This window comes from Ahaetulla prasina, chromosome 12, assembly GCF_028640845.1.
Source record: "Ahaetulla prasina isolate Xishuangbanna chromosome 12, ASM2864084v1, whole genome shotgun sequence".
Lineage (NCBI taxonomy): Eukaryota > Metazoa > Chordata > Lepidosauria > Squamata > Colubridae > Ahaetulla > Ahaetulla prasina.
The window spans coordinates 2,712,025-2,720,000 of NC_080550.1; positions in this window are offsets into that span (position 1 = coordinate 2,712,025).

The window sequence follows — 7,976 nt, forward strand, 5'->3', positions numbered from 1 at the left end:
GAAAGCAGGACCGCTCATTTTATCTTCTTCTTGAAGTCACGGTGGCAGTTTTCAATCTATTTGTCTCTCCTCCTCTGCCCTTCGCCTGCTGCCCCTCCCCCCCACCCCCACCCCCGCCTTTCAAAAAGAAGGTAAACAGGGCCGGAATGCTGTCATTAGCTTGAAAACCGGAGAAAGTCACCTCCGCCTTCGGAAAACTCCCAGCCGTTAATATAATTGCAGTTTCTAAAACGGGAGACGGGTCAATATTATGCCGCTGAAAAGCGGCCTTTTCCGTCCTAAGAAGGGCCCTCCGGAGCCTTACTCAGAGGAGTGGGGGGGAGGGGAAGCGGCAAATGCAGCTGGGCTTACTTTCCTGGGACACACATACACTGTCACCGCCCTCCATTAAAGACCACAAAATTTAGGTCTATGTTGGGGTAAAAACTTGAATACCAAAGGAAGAAATTATCTAAGTCTATCACCAATTTTTGGATTTAATTATTCTTTCGACCACATTTACTTACTTACTTCCTCCCTCTCTCCCCCCCTCTCTGTTTTTCCTTCCTTCCTCCCTCCCTCCCTCCCTTTCTTTCCAAAAAAAAAAAAAGCAAAACACACACTTACACACACAGCTATACACACACACATACAAACACGCTTTAAGATGAGCACTGCCCCCTCCTTATCGCCACCGCAACCCAGCTTGTTTTATTAACCAGAAGTTTTTAGCCCTTCTTCTTCCCCGTTTTACCAAAATGAAGAGGGGGGAAAAAAGCAGGAAAAACAATTGTGACTTTTCCTAAAGCTGGGAAGTGCCGCGTTTTTTTCCTCCCATCCCTTCTCGTTTTCCTTTTCCCAAGAGTGGCCGGAGCTGCCCTTCCCCTCCCAAAAATAGAATAGAATAGAATAGAATAGAATAGAATAGAATAGAATAGAATAGAATAGAATAGAATAGAATAGAATAGAATTCTTTATTGGCCAAGTGTGATTGGACACACAAGGAATTTGTCTTTGGTGCATATGCTCTCAGTGTACATAAAAGAAAAGATACCTTCATCAAGAATCATAAGGTACAACACTTAATTCTAACGCAAAACCTACACTCTGCCTCCGCCCCGCCCCACTGTTCCCCATCAAGTCATCTAATCCCGTAGGCTTTGACGGTCTATTTCGGATATTTTCAACATCGATCCGTTTATTATTCTATGGTTGCATTTCAGGATGGTTCCACCGCGGAGCACTCTGCCTATGCTCAAAAACTCTCTTGCCGCGGCTTGAGTTTTTCAGACCGGTAGAGGCGGGTGGCGAGGCCTCGGTTATTTCAGCCACTATGAGGGGGGTTAGATTTCATGAATAGAATAGAATAGAATGACCTCTGAAGTCCCAGTTCTGTCTACGTTTTAAATATCCTTTAAAATATCTCCAGGAATTTCAGGAAAGAATTAAAGTGCTTTCAAAACCCGTCCAGGTATTGCCTGTTTTTAGACCGAAGATGGATCCAATCGGAGGGGGCAGTGGGCAGTTTTTCTCAAGCAGCATCGGACGGTCCGCTAACGTTTAATTTTTGGCTGATGAATCGACGGATTCGTTTTAAGGATGAGTGACTGATTCTCTCAGCTTCTTTCCTAGCTCGTCTCCCCCCCCCCCCCACCTATTTAGAATCCTTGTATTTCTCGGAAAAGATTACACTTGGGAGGAATGGGACGAAGGATCGCCTTCGATTCGACTTTGAACCACCTCACCTGCCCAGCCAGGATCAATTTTGGACACCTGGCATTTTACCAACTTTACCTGGCTGGACGTTTTTTTTAAGAGCCCCGCTTTTAAGAGCCCCGCAAAAGAGTTCAGACACTGTTACTTAGCAGGCTAAAAGTTCCTTCCTTCCTTTCTTCCTTCCTTCCTTCCTTCCTTCCTTCCATCCATCCATCAATAATAGTATGGATAGAGTAATAGGCTCAACTCCTATCTCCGTCTCTCTCTCTCCCCTCCCCCACTTTTAAAAATTAAAGTAGAGGCGGAGACTCATTCGGGAGATAATTCGAAACGGTTTTCTTTTTCCTGCCTTGTGCAGTAATTGTTCAGCGCCAAATAAAATAAAAACAACCTAACAGCAGATGCTAGGTTTCTAAAATCCTCTCTTTTTACCCTTGTTCGCAACAGCTCCAAATTCTTCAAAATTATGCTCTAGTCTAGGTTCGTTCATTTATCTGATCTGCAACCTCCCCAATCAAATCTCAGTAGAGATTTATAGCCAGATTTTTTTTAAAAAAAATATATCATCATAGGATTGCCGCTTATCTCCGTTTAATATTATTGTAGAAACTCACGTGTGCTTTCCAAAGGCGAGGTATATCATAAGGGGGGGGAGTGGGGGGCTTATATACATCTTTAACGATTTTAAAATAGTATTTTAAATATGCTTATTGCATATTTTAAAAAGCTCCTTTTTAAAGGACGGCTATCCTGGATATTCCAATTACACGGGTTTTGGAAAAGGAAATTAGAATTGTTTTGCCAATCATCTCGTGGCTCCAAATTCAGGAAAGTTTGAACTGAAGTCGTAATACCGAAGGTGAAGGAAAAGCAACGCCGGTAACAACGGTCTGTAGAGATTCTCAGCCCTCCAGGTCATGGTTGTCCCGGTGAATAGCGCAGGCTGGTAAAGCCTGTTATTAAGAACACAAAGCCTGCAATTACTGCAGGTTCAAGCCCGGCCCAAGGTTGACTCAGCCTTCCATCCTTTATAAGGTAGGTAAAATGAGGACCCAGATTGTTGGGGGGGCAATAAGTTGACTTTGTAAAAAATATACAAATAGAATGAGACTATTGCCTTATACACTGTAAGCCGCCCTGAGTCTTCGGAGAAGGGCGGGATATAAATGTAAACAAAACAAAACAAACAAACAAAACAAAGGTGCTTTTTCAGGAGGCAATTTGGACTTCCTTTCTTTTCTTTTCTTTTCTTTTTTTCTTTGAAGAAGTTTCGCTTCTCAGCCAAGAAGCTTCTTCAGCTCTGACGGGGTAGTGAAGAACGGAAGGATTTATGGAAGGGAAAAAGAAACAACTGACTCCAGTTGCCTCCTGAAAAAAAGCACCTTTGGGATTTGAGAAGTAAATCTGCACGTGGCTGGGAAAGGTCCAATTTTCTTTCGAGAGGCAGAAATAGAGCTGGAAAGGATGGGCGGAACTGTGATTTTTGGATTATTGTTGTTAAGATTATTCCAACGGGTCCGTCGTGGATAACAAGGAATATAATAAATACATAACAAAGAATAAACAGAGGTGAGTCTCATTTTGTTCAGTGCCAACACTGAGTGGGTGCCCTCAGTTGCGCATTTATCTTCCAAAAGAAATTCCGCAAAAAAAAAAAAGATTGTCTTGGAATAGCCCACAGGCGTCCACTGGATTACACACACACACACACACACACACACGCACACAGCCCCGGCACAACCTCCCTTTGCAGGAGCAGCGTTAGTTGCTACTATAAAGAAGAATACGGTAAAATGAGTTGGAGTCTATTCTGACTCAAGACCCATAGAGTCCAATTCCCTCCCTAGAGATTTCTGGCATCCCCCAACCGTCCCAGACATCTTCCACCGTTTGTTTCATTGCTATTGTTTCCACTTAGTGACGGCAGGGGAGGGGGCGTTAGAAGGTGTGGAAACCAAGGGGGGGGGGAGGAAGGAATGTCCTTAATTCCTTTAGGTGTGGACACAAGATGGGTGCATTTTATTTATAAACAGTTCCCCCCCACCCCGCCATTCTTGAAGGAACGCCGAATTGTCCGAAAGATTCCAGAAGTTCACACGTTTCTGAGCTGGCCAATTCTAGGCTCTGTCAGACTTGGCAGAAAGCAAGCTGGATAAAGAAATTTAGCTTCTTTTTCTTAATATTGCAGTTTTCCTTCCTTTCCTTTCTTCCTTTCCCCCCCTCTCTTCTTTCCTCCTTTCCTTTTTTCCTTTATTTTCCTTTGCTTTCTTCTCTTCCTTTTCCCTTCCCTTTTTTCCTCCTTTCCTTTCCTTCCCTTTCCTTCCCTTTCCCTTCTTTTTCTCCTGCGGCTGACATTTTCCATTTCAGGTTTTTAAAACGCGGCTTTTTCTTCCGCGCTTAAGAGGCCGACAGCCCGTTTCTGGCTGGAGCTGTTTCTCTCCCTCAAGCCGAACCTGCCTCTTTTACCGAATTTCGCCTTTAACCGGCTATTCGGGGGGCGGCAGAAAAGGCGGGTCGACCCTTTCAGCCGCCGGTGCTTCCTCGGAGGGTTGGGCCGGGCTACAGAGCGCCTTTCCATCCGCGGGGGTTACAGCTGTTGCTTCGTTTGCCTGGATAGCGCCGGACACCGGCCCTCGGCCCTGAGCTTCCTTCCCAGCCCAGACTGGGTGGTGGGGGGGGGGGAAGGGGAAGAAGCAGGAATCGGGTCGGTTGCTGAAAAGCCGATCCCCTAGCAATTCAGGGAAGCCAGTCTGAATGTGTGCCCCTTCCCTTCCCCAGAGAGTCGGTTATCTCGTCTCGGGCCCTGAATTCAGCCCCAGTTCAGCCAAGCTTCTCCCGGCTTCCCCCATCGAACGCAGCGGCTTTTGCTTCCAGGAATGTCAAGACCATCCCAGCCGATTTGTATCCCCTCCAAAAAATCCCCCCCTCGCCCGCCGCTACCGCCGAAAGATCTTCCAGCAGGCCGGATAAGCCGGCTTCTTCCCGACTTGGGAAGACTCGGGGGCCAAAGGGGTGCGGGAGGGATCGTCAGGATTCCCCCCCCCCCCCGGTTTAATGCAACCGTTGTTTCCCCCCCCCCCAGTGATCTTTGGCCCGCTGGCTGGGTGGAGGGCTGCTTGGAAAGACCTCTGGCACAGACACCCACCCTGCGCGCGCCTTCTCCCCTTCCCCCTCTCCCCCGAAGCCAGATTCCAATGTAAGCCCCGGGAGCTGGAAGGAGATAAAGCCGGCCAGCCCACACACACGGTGAGGGAGGGGGAAAACTGGGGTAGGGATCGGTCCAGAGAACCCCCTTGCCTTCCCCCCTCTCGCCCTCCCCCCTCCGCCGCTCTAGCAACCTCCCCCCCCTTTCCCCCCCCCCCGGGATGAAATAGAGGTTTGGGATTCAGCCAACAACCGGGCGAAGCATTCCGGGTCTGATAACCCCTTAATCAGGGATAGAACTACCTGCCAGCGTGTGTGCGGGGGAGGGAGGGGGAAGAAAGGGAGCGCGGGGAGGGCGGCGTCGGGGGAGAGATTTGTTTTCGGAGGAGCGGGTTTGAGATGGGCGAAAGAATCCCTCTCCCCACTCCGCCCTTCCGCCTCCTTTCCATCGATTTTTTAACATGTCTGGTCTCTTTTCAAATTTTATATGATGGTTTTGATGATTCTCATATTTTATTGTACACCGCCTTCTGCGAGGGAGATGGGCGGTTCTTAAATGGGATAAATAAATAAGCAAATGGGTTTGTTTGTTTTTGTTTGTTTTTTTAAAAAAAATACCTCTCCTTTTTTACCACCTTGTAATCCCTTAATTCGAAGTAGAAATAAGCAAGTAAATGAAATGCTCTCGCGCCGCAGGTTCTAACCTACACACACACCAGCGTCAAAATCAAACTGAGCAACGGGCAACCTCGCTAACAAAACAAAACACCACCGCTCTTGCTCGCTCTCTCTCTCTCTCTCTCTCTCTCTCTCTCTCTCTCTCTCTCTCACACACACACACACACACACACACACACACACACACACACACACAGCGGCTGGATCCATTCGGGACTGTTCCGAATCTATTTCGAACAAGCGATTCGATTCGGCAGAAGGGATGGAAATTGGGATTTCCCAATCGATTCGGGAACCATAAATTTTATCAATCCGGGTTATGTCCGGTCCGAAAAGCGTGAAGGGATTGTCCTGTTTGATTCCGGGTAGTTGCTTTGATTGGAAGAAGACCCATTTGGGAAAATAAATTTTAAGTCACCTCTTGACTGATCTCATTTGGATCCCGTCCCTCGGTCACCTAGGCCTCTGATTGGTTCTTACAGGATTCCTCGAATGGGCTGGAGGAAGATGAGGTAGTAAGGGGCTTGCAGGAGCTGGCACCCCGGTTTGGCCAAAATAGAATAGAATAGAATAGAATAGAATAGAATAGAATAGAATAGAATAGAATTTTTTATTGGCCAAGTGTGATTGGACACAGAAGGAATTTGTCTTGGTGCATATGCTCTCAGTGTACATAAAAGAAAAGATACCTTTATCAAGGTGCAACACGTACAACACTTAATGATATAGGTTACAAATAAGCAATCAGAAAACAATATCTGTATAAATCGTAAGGATACAAGCAACAAAGTTACAGTCATACAATCATAAGTGGAAGGAGATAGGTGATGGGAACGATGAGAAGATTAATAGTAGTGCAGACTTAGTAACTAGTTTGACAGTATTGAGGGAATTATTTGTTTAGCAGAGTGAGGGAAAAAACTCTCCTTGTTTCTAGTTGTTTTGGTATGCAATGCTTTGTAGCTTCGTTTTGAGGGTAGGAGTTGAAACAGTTTATGTCCAGGATGTGAGGGGTCTGTAAATATTTCCACAGAGAAGAGCTTACCTTGGATTTGGGGGTGAGGGGTGTTTTGGGAGTGAGTGTTTTTCCGAGGCCCTCCCGGATCTTCCCTTCAAACCTAGGGCTATTAACACCCCCTGACGTCTCCTGGATTCTCGGACCTGGAGATCCCATGGTCAATTTCCAGGTCAGATACACTCGACCTGCATCCAGCAATTCACCAAGAGATGCGGAAGGAAAAAAAAATACGGTGGAGAGATCATTTCAGTGGGTTTTCTGTATTTGTGTAAACCCAAGATAATGACCTTCTTGACCTTCATTTCTCTGCCTGAACCTGGCCGCTGGGCTTGGCTGCCATCCAGCGATTGCATTTCTAATCAATCTGGATCTATCTGCAAAATACCTTCGAGTTTGCACCAACTTTCAGGTCTTGGGATGGTCTAAAGCAGGGGTCTCCAACCTTGTCAACTTTAAGCCTGGAGGACTTCAACTCCCAGAATTCCCCCAGGCTTAAAGTTGCCAAGGTTGGAGACCTCTGGTCTAAAGGACTTCATCAGCTTACTTGAAGAGCTATGCCAGCAAAGGATTCTGGGAATCGTAGTTCCCACGCACCTCGTGAGCATAAAGTTAGAAAGAACTGATACCTGCTATCCTGAAGCATTAGGATGAGGTGCCCTAAATCAAACAAAAATAAGAACTGATTAGCCAGTGGTTAACCAACTCTACTTTGTTCATTAACTGGGCATTTAGTTCCACTCCCCTTCCCTCCCTTCCTTTCACATCCACGTGTATCCATCAATATGTAATTACATGCATGAAATTGGTGTGTTCCTGTGTAGGCCCACAAATGTCTTTGTTATGTATGAATTTACCCAGACAAAAAAAAGTTGGGTTCCATCAGAGTCACTCTTGCGGGAGGAGGCAGTTGGGAACTCTAGTGTAATACAAAATTCAAAAAATGTGTGGATCGATTTTTTTTTTTTAAAAAGGAATCTTCAAATGTATATGAGGCTGACTCAAAAGACAGGTTTTTAAGGTAGGTCACCTCTGAGAATACAACAGCCACAAATTCCTGGCAGAAAAGCAGCTGACAAGACTGACCCAAGATTGAGAAGGCTGAGATTATGACAGATGAAGTTTAAAAAAACCAATGCCTATGATGGATGGAGATTCTCCATCTTCCAAGTCAGCGATCCGCAGAAACATTATTTGCATTTTTAATATTGCACTTGTCTTTTTAAAAAATGCATATTAGTGGTCCGCAGGATTTAAAATTATGAATTTAGTGGTCCCTAAAGTCTGAAAGGTTGGTGACCCCTGTTCCAGGTCATGGTTGTCTCAAGGATGCTCTTCCAAAAAGCAACTGGATTTACTTTTTTTTTTCCCTTGAAAACTAAAAAGAGAAATATTGTTTTCCTTAAAACCATGAATGTGAAAAATAAGAAGAGAGCTATCTTCA